We start from the raw sequence: 13,140 nt of genomic DNA, 5'->3' as shown, positions 1-13,140 counted from the left end.
TTTCATTTCTATTACACAAAATCTGAAAATATATATGATATGATATTTACCAATTATTAAAAATAACCTTCAAATCCATGTTCAATTGCACTTGTAATTTCTTTTATACTTCATTTAGAAATGTTTGCCTTCTCTGTCTTCTTTATTTCCTTTTTTTCCCTTTTATTTTATTCCTACTTTATTGTCCTTCAATCTCTCTCTCTCTCTCTGATTTTTAACTTTGGACTCTTTCCTTGTCCCCGTTCTTTTTTCTTTCCTTCTATACGTATATGAAAATCTTTCTTTCACCTTCCATTCCTCTGACCATTTCCTGTAAATGAAATGTAACACAAAGTATTCACGTACGTGATTTTCTATATGAGAAATAAAGATGTGTTTAATTTGAAACTTATCTGGGACGCATTTGTTGACAGCAACACCAGCAATTATACATATTTATGATTGATTAGTACGCACGACGCGATACGCCTTCCAAGCGTTGCAAACTTTCAAAATTCGTACAAAGACAGAATTAATAACGCGCATTCCATATAATTAGCTTTGTTTTGTTACAATATTCATGTACACTTTGTCAATCATGTGTTATAACACTTGGAAAATTTGATGCGCAACGCCAAGTGTTATAATACAACGTATGATTGACATAGTAATATACGATATCTCATTTTCAATTTTTATAATACATACAGATTTATTTCAACAAATATAAACTAATATACAAGATATTAAATTACATGAAACAAACATTCTAATAACATTCTGTTTTTTTTTTTATATTTACAAGAAGTAAATTGATTGGCAAATATAACTTATATAACGTATAACTTACCTGCGACCTTCTATGTTGATGAATAGACTCGATCAATTCGATGCATTTTTACACGAAACAGACAAATTTGATTGAAAAAGTGTCGGACTGCCCCGCGAACCAAGATTATTGTTAACGATTGACGAATAAATATCAGGTTAAAGAACCTGTCACGGCGGCTATGATGATGATCAAGAAGTACTACACCACATACACCACAAGTACACCACAAGTCGCATACGACTGACTGATGTATGCCAGCGTCACTCGTGTCGAAAATGTGAAAGGGAGAATTCCTGAAAGGCGACGACGACAATGACGATATATTTTACATGTAAAACGTCGAAATTTAGACTTTGCGTCGCGATATCTCCGCTCGTAGGGCACGGAGAGAAAAAATAAAAACACTTTTATTATACAATTTGCCCCTAAGCTATCGATTAAGACTACTCAGAACTTGATCATTCCAGCCGTTACTGAGATCTGATAATCTCGTATGTGTGGAACTCGCTGACTCGCATAAGGTTCAGTACGTATGCTCCAATTAACTCACAAGGAGAGAACGCGGTGACTCACCCTGGGATTTTGACCCCAATTTTTTAAATTATTCTAGAGATAAAAAAAAGTTTTCGTCTCCCGGCGTTTGATTGAATAGGCCTTAGTTTTGAAATAATATATTTGTGAAAATTGGCCATACCGCGGCGCGCCGTATGGGCCTTCCCGGTAACTCTCCTTCCAACCAGTGCAGTTGGCTCCTTGAGTTAGGTGCTTGCTTTATAATTATAAGATCCGGGTTCGCTCCTGGAAGTGGGCAATAATTTTTTTTTAATGAGTGTTTATTTATGTTTATTTATTTTGATGATATTGATATAGTGTACAAATTTTTGAAATAGAAAATTTAATTTAATATCACATTCTAAACATTAATTTAAATTTAATTTTAAGGGAATTTTAATTCAAGTAATATTTGAAATATATAATAAATAAGTAATAATAATAAGTTATTCGTAATGGATAACATATAAAAGCAACGTATCTATATTATTATTATTATTTATTATTTTAATTATTACTTGAATTAAAATCACCTTAGAATTAAATTTAAATTAATGTTTAGAATGTGATATTAAATTAAATTTTCTATTTCAAAAATTTACATACTATATCAATATCATTAAAATAAATAAAAATAAATAAAAACACTTAAAAAAAAAAAAATTATTGCTTACCCGGAGTGAACCCGGATTTTATGATTGTGAAGCAAGTATCTAACTCACGGAATCAAGTGCACTGGTTGGCAGGAGTTACCGGGAAGGCTTATACGTCGCGCGGCGGTATGGCCAATTTTCATAAATTTATTACTTCAAAATTAAGACTTATTCAATCAAACGCCGGGAGACGTAAACTTTTTTTCACCTCTAGAATAATTAAAAAAATTAGGGTCGAAATCCAGAGTGAGTCACCGCGTCCTCCCCTTGTCAGTTTACATACCGCTGTCACTTTAATTGAATTATATCATTCGGCAGAAATAATGTACGTGCGGTATATACTAGTACCAGTCAAATATACAAAGCCATAATAGGCTATGAAATCGTTCGAATTTAAACGAGCCGAATTCACATATCTGATAATAATGTCCGAAAATCGGATATTGCAATTATTACTATAAACATAATATTAAAATTATTCAAAATAAGTTAGAATAAAATAAAAATTATAACTACAGTTATAGCATTGCAAACATTCATTAAATGAAACAATGAAAGAATAAAACACGCTATATGACACTAAACAAGATATTTAAGATATCTATATGCATGCGTGCATAAAATTGCATGTTAACATATCCATGCTATTTGGTTCTCTGGAGACCCACGTCAAACTTTCCGTTCAGATCGTTTGATATATTGTACAATATTTTTTTCTATAAACAAAAACATTATCATAAAATTTTGACATGTGTAAATATATAATTGATGTATTAGTACAGTGGATTCTAAAAGACCTATACGATGCACAGTATGCCATTTGTCTACGCGAGTAAGAGTATTTCTAGTAACAAAATATACACATATTCTGCATTCATCATGATTTTATTAATTTTATTTTATTATTTATGTTATATATTTTATTTTTAAATGCAAATTTTAAAAGATTTTATAAAAAGATACATAAATAAAAGAATATTAACAATTATACTTATTGCCTAATTAGGGCTTGAAAGTTCGTGCAAGATCTCATGTTACGTACTAAGCACTACTAATTGTGAGCATGAGTTATGTATGTAGCAATCATCAATTTTCGACTACCATGTGGTCTGCTGAATGCAATACACATGCACGCGCGCATACAACACGCTCAGCCAGTGCTCAGCGTATGACATGTGATTTTGTACGAACTTTCGGATTCTATTTATACTATTTAAATAATGCAGCATTATTTTTTATATTTCCAAAAATTTTTAAACAAAATTATAAAGATTTAAGTTAAATTATAAAGATTTAAGATCTTATATTTATCTTCTAAAATGCTTATTATATTCTATAATGCAAATAAATCCCAGAATTTTCCAACTGTAAAATTAATTTTATTGTTTCATATTCTTATTTTCACGAAAAGAATTTTTTTCTTACTTTTCTATTTTTATTTTTACAATTTTACGTTGAGAATATGATTGATTTTAGAAATATAGAGGTCAAATTGATTACTCACCTACTAAAAAAGTATGATACTATAATAACATTTTATAGCAACAAATTTTTGTTGAATCTTTTCGATAGTCGTTATTCATGGGTTTTTTAAGTTGCTGATTACGAATCTAATATCAGATTTAAAAAATCATGATTTTAAAAAATCAAGATGACAAATATAATACAACAAAACGGAAATACTGGAACAATTGTTTTATTAAAACTGTTGTGGTTTTTTTGATACGCTTACGAATTTTCTACCAGATTTTAAAAAGTAATCATTGACAATTTTTTAATGGAAAAAGCATTTTTTGATTTTTTATAAAAATATCAAATTCAAATTAATACATTATATACAGGGTGATTCATAATGGTTGGAACAACTATTTACCATGAGAGATGACTTACTGGTTTTACTCCATATAAATTACATGGAGTACAGTCGGTAAGTCATCTCTTATGGTAAATAGTTGTTCTAAGCATTATGAATCACCCTACATATACAAAATGAATATTAAATGTAATTTAATAAAATGTGTATTAATCTCGCTGTATTAGAAGATATGAGCAACTAGGGACAAGGTGCTTCCTCATAATGTGTGAAATCTTGCCCTCATATAAATTCTAAATTAGATGATGGCAAATTGATAGCATCTTGATGGCATTACTTCATTATACTCAAAGAATATACGTATGGTAGCAACATGGTGTATGATGGCAACTGTCCATCAGTTTGCTGTCCGCGTTTAACAGTATATTGACGGCATATTGATGACAACATGAAAACAATTTATCACGATGTGGTATCCGTGATATACAGTATGATGACAGCAACATGATGGCAAGATTTGCAAACATATAAATGCCTTAAATTTAATATGAAAACAAGTTAACTATTTACATGTAAAAATATAAAATTTTATGTGGAACAGCATTCCACACACACACGTCACATTTGAAAAGAATGAGAGCGAGTATTCGTCTCGAGGTTACAACAAGCAGCTTTTTCACACCGAAGGGTGAGCTAGTGAGTCGGCCGCGGTGGCGCTTAGATATAACGCCTGTGGCCGCATTCGACTCACAAGAAATCACCAGCGGCGTGGCCGCCTAGCGGTAGCGCTAGCACTCATTTGTTCGCGTGGGGCCTTACACACGGCGGGACCGAATATTGTCATGTCAACAAACTGTTTTAACAAGCTGCAATTTAGGAATTTCAACAATATTCATCAGTATTCTGCTTCTTGTGACAAACTTTTGATATTATAAGTGCCATCATTTTGTTCTTATGTTGTTGTCATTATAATATACGAATGCGAATTCATAACGAGCCGTCAGTTTGCTGTCAGTATGACGTGTTATTGTTCATAAATGTTTGCTCTTAAAATTTCATTAACTGATGATATATATTTTTGCTCTCTTGTTATGAACTCAGTTTGCATATAGGACTTCGGTGTCAACAAATTGACGACAATTTCACAACAACTCGTGAAGTGTATTAGTTTACTTAACATGCAAAATCACGCTTGGTTATTTAAGATGTTTCTATATGTTATTTCTAGAAACATTTTATTACTTTCAAAATGGTTTCTGGAAAGAAAACATACAATTTTATAATTAAATATAAAATTTTTGAAGAAAGTTTAATATTGAGATGTGATTAAAAATATAAAAGTAAATATATCGAATAGGGGAGGCTGTCCCGATGACCTTGACCTTGACATATGTTGTCAAGGTCATGACCCTGAGTAACGCCCAACAAGTTTTAGCCGTCGCTCGCCCTTCGTTAAAAAGTTATAATCATAAAAAGTTTATTAAAATTAAGAGCGACAACTACACATATACTCACATATATTCACATATATTCACATATACACATAAAAATGTAGTACCGAAAACGCGTGGGCGGGGGAGGGGCTTCGCCCCTCCCCCTGCACCCTCTCCCCGTATTTTTCCTAACCCAACCTAATTCCTAATTCTATTTTAGTTTAATTTTAAATCTAATATTGTAACGTGGTCAATTGGATATCCTTGGCCAAATTACAACTAAAATAAGGTTAGGTTAGGTTAGAAAAAATACAGGGGGTGGTGCAGGGGGTGGGGCGGAGCCCCTCCCCCGCCTATGCTTTCTCTGTACTACATGTAAATATTTGAGTTTTTCAGAGTTTTTTTTACCAATTTTAGTTTTATATACATACTTTATTCATCAATATTATTACTAAGTGGATACATATCTTTCATAATTTAAAAAAATGCGTCAATTCTATCATCAAAAGGATAAATTCTTTTAAATAAAAATTCGGCGAGATAAAATTTATAATGCTTTTGTGATATTCCATAGCGAAGAATTGCACCACGCATATCACGCCATATTCTTTCAATATTTTGGGTATGGCAACCCGTTACTGGGTCAACAAAATTTTGCGAATGATTTACACAAGCATGAATATAATTATGTTGACTTATAGAAGTATATCCACGCCAACAGTCACTATGTATTATTGTCCCTGGTAATATGTGATCACGTATTTCCTTTATTAAAGTAGATTCCGTACGATCTTTCACGGGAATCACGAAAATACGACCGCTATCACGTTCATAAGCTCCAAAAACCCACTGTCCTCGTACGATACGGCCACGATTATATTTTCGTTTTCCTATCTTGGCCTCGTCAATTTCCACTATTTTTCCTGAACCACCCAAAGTTATATCTTGATCCAACCATTGAGCAATGGTTGGATCAAGATATAACTCTGGGTGGTTCAGGAACTCGCAACTAAAATATTAGAAAGTTTAGATATAGAAAGTAATAGAAAAATTAATAAAATAATTATATTTATTTATTTACCTCTCGACAAAAATTGGTCCAATCAACAACACTATTTGGACTCATATTTAATTCAAATTGCAAAAACTGTTGTCGGGGTGGATGTAACATTAAAAAGTATGCTATAAAACGACACGCTTTATCTAAGCCCAAATGAAAACGAAAGAAGAATGTCCCATTCAATGGGCTTAATTTGAAATTACATGTTTTTTTTGTCTTTTTCTCCCACGAACAATTTTATAATAATTTCCTGTGCAGTGAAACAATAATTTGTTGTCTCCCTGCACAAAATTAAGAAGACGCTTACATCGTGGGCATTCAATGTTTTGTCTAATAACACTTTTTTCACACACATATGATATTAAATCGTCGTTATTATCGGTTATACGCAGAAACTCGTGAAGTCACATGTTTGCGTATTGAGTATCTGACTACAACTAGACACAAGGAATATCGTCAAAATACATATGAAACGGGCCATCGACGTTCCACGCGGAATGAAGCTGATCTTACAAGCTATTAGTACTGTTCCACGCAGTGTGCGTGTGCGTGTGCTCGCGTAACTTAACCCATAATTTAAAATCTAATATTATTACAAATTTCGACAAAAATAGGGGTAGGTTGGGTTAGAAAAAATACAAGGAGGGGGTGCAGGAGGAGGGGCCGAGCCCCTCCCTCGCCCGCGCGTTCTCTGTACCATATTTTTATATGTATATGTGAGTATATGTGTAGTTATCGCTTTTAATTTTCATAAACTTGTTATGATTATAACTTTTTAACGAAGGGCAAGCGACGGCTAAAACTTGTTGGGCGTTACTCAGGGTCATGACCTTGACAACATATGTCAAGGTCAAGGTCATCGGGGCAGCCTCCCCTATTCGATATATTTACCACTTTTTCTTCTAAATTAATCAGGGATTTTATATAGTTTTCGACATAAAACTTATTTTCAAAATTTTATTATTTTTATTATATGATACCTTTTATGTGATGGATAATGTATTATTCGACAAAAATATATGAGATCCCAATTAATTTATAAGAAAAAGTTAATGAGTATCCTTATCTCTATAACATATATTAAGGTCAATGAAATCGATGTGTATTCAAACTGCATATTTATCAAAAACTAAAAAATAAAATACTTATTAACTCACCAACAATAAGTTGAGAAATTAAGGTTTCTTTAAATTTAAGTGTCTTTCGGACCAAGAATAGTCAGTTTATCTGACACAAAAAAACAAAGTGTGGCTCTGGTATTTGCCTGGATCCTCCAATGAGTTTTATCTCATGAATCTGTAAATACATCATAATATAAATATTAATATTTTTAATTATAATAAATAAGTTTTCTTTTGTATAATATTACAAATAATCTTACATATTGATGTTGTGTTTCTAACGACTCAACGAGGTTTATTTCAAATTCTTCTAATTGTGTAACAGTTTTTAAAGGAAACTTTGGTAAAAGACCTTTTTCTTTTTCTACATTTATACCACAATCTTGCAACAAATTAATAATGTGGTTCAACTTATTTTTAAGGCATTTAAAGTACGTTAAAAATCCCTCTTCAGTCATTGGTTCTGGTTGTTATAAATTTAAATACATACGTTAGAAGATTTACGTTATAAGATTGCAAAAAAAAATTATAACTTTACAGTTAAGGTTGTAAAGAATTTTCTTTGTTTTTAATTAAAAGTATCGTGTAATAAAATAATGTAAATAAACGAAAATAGAAGTTTTTATTTATTATTTGTAAAACACTTCTAAAGAACTAGATGTTATACGTAACTTAAGTCCATATCTATGAAATACAATACACACATAATAACCATCTTACTTTAATTTTGTACTTTTAATATTTTTTTTATTGTTTTGTCTAATATCTAATACCGTTAATTAATTAAACTTAAACTTACGACGTATCTGATTGCGTTCTTGGTCATCATTTGTAGAATAATTTTTCAAAACAGGATTTGTAACTCTCCTAATCAGCATCTGCAACTTCAAAAACAATTCAGTTGTTAACACAAAAACAGAGAAAAAATCCAGATTAATACCTACTTAATATTTCATATATTGTACTTGCAAAATAACCGAACCTGATCAATTTCTGCATTAACACGTCCAATTACATTCGTCCCAAACGGACTACGTAAAACCGTGTTTACGGCCGGTCAGCACTCTAATCAGACAACCGTGTAAGAATACAAGGTAAAACATTCCCGTGGATGCGCAGTCGTCCAAATAATGGCCACTCTTAGACCAATCAGAAATATGTCCCAAAAAGCATTATGGCCACCTTCATTTCGGTTAATAACAGCTGTTATCATGGAGAAAGAATTTTAATGGAATTTCATGGAAATCTTTTTAACAGAAGTATAAAAATATTTGACAAACTAACAGATACCATATGTACAGAGACAAATAATAAATTTTTTAAACAAGTTATCGCCTGTCTTGTGCGTACAGTCGTGAGTTAAAAGGTTGCAACACATTTTCTTCGATGATTTTTGAAATGTAGACTTGCTCATCGAACGGCGAACGTAATTGGTTCTTACCTGTGGATCCAACCAATTACGTTTGCCGATTGATGACATCGAAGAAAATGTGTTGCAACCTTTTAGTTCACGACTGTACTAGAAGATACATACATCAGACCAAAAAGCTCAATAAAGAAATAGTTAATAATAACTTTATGAAGAAAAAGAGCAAAAAATTATATAAGTTAAGTAATAAAAAAATAATAAATAATCATAAAAAAACAAACTTTATACATATTATAATTTATCTAATATATAATAAAGATAAAATGACGAAAACTTGCGCTGACAACTTTAGAGACGCATTCTAAATACGGATTCTTACCTTCCCCAGACAGCCCTTCCGGAAATGAACTATTGTAACTATTAGTAAAGCTATTAATAAAACTATTGGATTATTCGTCATAGTTTTTTCGCGGATTATTGGGACGAACTATTGCACAGAACTATTGAAAGATTATTTGAGCCCAATAGTCACTACGATTACGACTGCACTATTATTTTTGTAATGGTGTAGTGATTATTGAAAATCAATAATCACTTTGTAATCGTGATATTATTGAACCCAAAATTATAAATAATACATATTATTACATGAATATGTTATTTTGCCTAACAAACTTTACTTTTATTTTTATTTTATGTGGTAGATATATATAGTAAATATATAGAAATATATAGTAAAGTATACCTATAATAGACTATATATAAGAGTTAATACATCATAGGAATATACCGCAAATATACTTATTTATAGAAATATTTTATTTAAAAACATCTTATTATTCTGAATATTTTGTTTAGGAACGTCTTATTAATTTTAATATTTTATTTATTTTAGTTGGTTCTTGTTATCACGAAAAGCATTGTTGCACTTGGCACGGACTATTTTCTCGAAAATTTTATCCACATCATTTAAATATCCAAAAATTGATATTGCATGAGCTAAAAATAAAATAGAAAACATATATACTTTAATAATTATTTCATTTATATTAATAAATTAAATTTTTTAAATACAGATAAAAGTAATACATATAAAATAAAAATATATATATATATATATGTAGAATATTTGAAAGGAAAGAATACAAGCATAAATGCAATTAAAATTTATTGTGTCTCACTCGCAGATCAGATCATAAACAAACTCAAACTCTCTCTTTCCAATCGTTTACATTCGTTGCTAAACGACGCTTTCTAACGCCGTCTTCGCTTGCTCGAAGAGCGAGAATCATATCGACGGATAACTTCACACAACGCATTCAAGATAATTATACAAATTAACCCTACAACTCGGCCATTCCTGAAAGGCATTCGTCCTCGAATGCTTACAATTCAGTTTTAGTTACAATTTTAGCGTTTAAATTTTCACATTTAGCATGTTTATTTCTAATTTAATTTCTATAGCTCTTTTAATTTTCGATTTCATTTTCGCTAGTCATAACATCAATATCATAATCGTCAGGTATCCAAAGTTTCATACAATCAGCTGCCGTCGACGTTTCGCGTGGACCTTCATGATCACCGACTTTTGATACCACGTATCTATCATTACGCATAATTTTAATTACGCGATACGGACCTAAAAATTTATTTTTAAATTTAATACCCGGACCTAACTGCGTTCTCTTAATCGCAACAAGATCTCCTTCTTTATATAATCGCGCTTCTTTTCTTTTTTTATTATAACTTTTTGCATTTTCCTGTTGAATTTTCGCGATTTTCTTTTTGGCTTCTCTACGAATATTATCACGTCCTTCTTCACACATCTTTATCCATTCATCTTCGATCATTTCCCGTATTTGTGGATCCTCTTTTAATCGCATATGAACTCCAAACATTAACTGAAATGGCGTTCGATCGGTACTTCGACTCGGCGTTGCATTTAAATATCTCTGCGCGATTGTTAAAAACTTAAACCATTCATCTGCTTTCGGCGTAGATAATTTTGTTAAAAGCGGTATAAGCGTACGGTTCACTCTCTCTACCTGCCCGTTTCCTCTAGGTATCCCTATCGAAGTAAGGATATGTTGAATTTTTTCGTCATTACAATATTCTTTAAAAGCGCCTGAAGTAAAAGCGGTGCCATGATCCGAAACAATTCTTCGCGGATTTCCGAACACCGTAGATTGTTTTCGTAACCGATCTATAACTTCAGCAGTGTCAGTCGATCTAGTAGCATATAGCCAAATAAACTTACTAAATGCATCTATTACTACAAAAATATGCCGATAACTTTTTTTTGTACTGGGCATCGGGCCCAAATGATCTACATGGTACGTATCCAACGGTCCATCTCCTTTATTAATCGCATGCAAGAACCCTTCTTGTCGACCATACTTCCGCTCGGCTAAAATACAATTTATACAACCCGCTATTATTTTTTCAATTTTCGGACGCATCTCTTTAAACCAATAATTTTTTCGTATAATTGCTTCTGTCTTACTAATACTAAAATGTCCCTGATCATGTGCTTGTCTAATTATCGTGTTTTGTAACATTTTTGGTACGATAAGTAATAAATCATCACCTTCATTTCGATATAATAAATCATTCTTTAATATATAACCGTCGGTTTCATCTCGTGCTGCTAATTCTCTGATTCGCTGTAAATCTTTATCGCTATTTTGTGCCTTCTTAAACCTAGCGATCAGACTGTCGTTACATTCATTTATAAGTAAGATTTCTGGAAGAGGATGTCGGCTTAATGCATCTACATGCGTCATACTTTTCGCTGTCCTGTGTTGAATCTTATAATTATATTCTTCTAACGCTAGAGCCCACCGAGCCACACGCACGCCTAGATCTTTCTTATTCATCGTTAGAGTAAATGCCTTGCAATCAGTAATAATTTTAAAAGGAATTCCCAACAAATATATCCTAAATTTCTTTAATGCCTTAATAATTGCAAGTACTTCTAACTCGTAGCTAATATATTTTTCTTCCGCGGGAGTGGTCTTTCCACTCATATAATATATCGGATGAAAATTATTATCCGCGTGATCCCGCTGCATCAAAATCGCACCATAACCGAACTTTGATGCGTCCGTGTGTAACTCCGCTTCGGCTCCTTGTTTATAAAGTTTTAAAACAGGTTTATTACTTAACGCATACTTTAAACTTTGAAACGCTTGTATCTCGTCTTGTCCAAACTGAAATTTGGTATTATTTTTCAAAAGGTTTATCAGCGGCCTAGCTATCATCGAATATCGAAAAATAAATTTCCTAAAATAACCAGTAAGCCCGAGAAAACTTTGAATGTCACGTACGCATTGCGGGATTGGAAATTTCATTACCGCATTAGTCTTATGTTCGGAAGGCCGTATCATTCCGCCTTCTATAATATGCCCCAAATACTCGATCTTTGTTTGAATAAAACGACATTTTCGCCAGTTAAGAATCAGTCCGGCTTGACTTGCTACTTCTAATACACGCTTTAAATCGTCAATTGCTTGCTCAATGTTTTGCGAGGGAATAATTAGATCATCTAGATAAGTTAATACAGTTCCTTCATTTATTAAATCCTTAAACACGGCATTCACGAATTTTTGGAATACCGCCGGGGAATTGCAAAGCCCAAACGGCATTCGTATAAATTCATATTGGCCATTTGGCACAATAAATGAAGTATACTTTCTACTTCCTTCAGCTACTTTAACATGAAAGAATCCATTTTCAAGGTCAAGAGCACTGTAAATCCCAGCACCCTGCAAATGATCTATTTGATCCTCAATTAACGGCAGTGGATATCGATCTTTTACTGTTTTATCATTCAGCTTTCTATAGTCTACACAAATTCTCGTATCACCATTTTTCTTCTTAACTAACACGATCGGACTTGCATACTCTGAAATAGATGGCCTGGTAATACCGTTATTTAACCATATTTTTAATTGCCTATCTACCTCTTCTTTTTCAGGTTGAGACAGTCTACGTGGCCTTTGATAAATCGGAACGTCATCTTTTAAAATCAGAGTCATTTCAATACCAATTTCTCGTGTCTTTTTTGGTTTATAATTTTGAGCAATTGTTTCTATTTTTTGTCGGATATGTTTTTCACTGATGTACGAAAAGTCATTTGAATTGTTTATTTCTTCTACATCTATCTTTAATATCTCTGGTAAATTTGAAATAATTTTACAAATTGTAATCTGTCCTCCTATAGAATGTAATTCAACCTGATTCAAAAAATCAGTTCCGATTAAAATTGCGTTCTTCATTATATGATTATCCACGACGTGAAATAAGATTTCATATGTTTCGTCATCAAT

The 13,140-nt window shown here is 32.0% G+C and overlaps 2 protein-coding genes across 3 annotated transcripts in view; both read right to left on the bottom strand.

Moving 5' to 3' along the window:
- Positions 1-8,477, bottom strand: part of LOC113003150 (dentin sialophosphoprotein-like) — a 56,578-nt gene extending 48,101 nt beyond the window's left edge. Inside the window, exons 1-3 of one of the 2 annotated variants that reach the window (XM_039451908.1) lie at positions 8,426-8,477; positions 8,243-8,327; positions 7,480-7,618 (exon numbers count right to left, since the gene is read on the bottom strand). The gene's annotated coding sequence lies outside the window, so the exon portion shown is untranslated. Of the gene's footprint in view, positions 1-7,479; positions 7,619-8,242; positions 8,399-8,425 lie in introns of those variants that run through there. The other variant, XM_039451907.1, reaches the window with a different exon arrangement.
- A 43-nt stretch (positions 8,478-8,520) lies between these two features.
- LOC105205336 overlaps positions 8,521-13,140 on the bottom strand; it is a 37,807-nt gene continuing 33,187 nt past the window's right edge. The window contains exon 8 of the transcript XR_005575233.1: positions 8,521-8,646. The gene's annotated coding sequence lies outside the window, so the exon portion shown is untranslated. The remainder of the gene's footprint in view (positions 8,647-13,140) is intronic.

This window comes from Solenopsis invicta, chromosome 7 (genome assembly GCF_016802725.1).
Source record: "Solenopsis invicta isolate M01_SB chromosome 7, UNIL_Sinv_3.0, whole genome shotgun sequence".
NCBI classification, from domain to species: Eukaryota; Metazoa; Arthropoda; class Insecta; order Hymenoptera; family Formicidae; genus Solenopsis; species Solenopsis invicta.
This window is presented reverse-complemented; position numbering and strand designations above follow the sequence as displayed.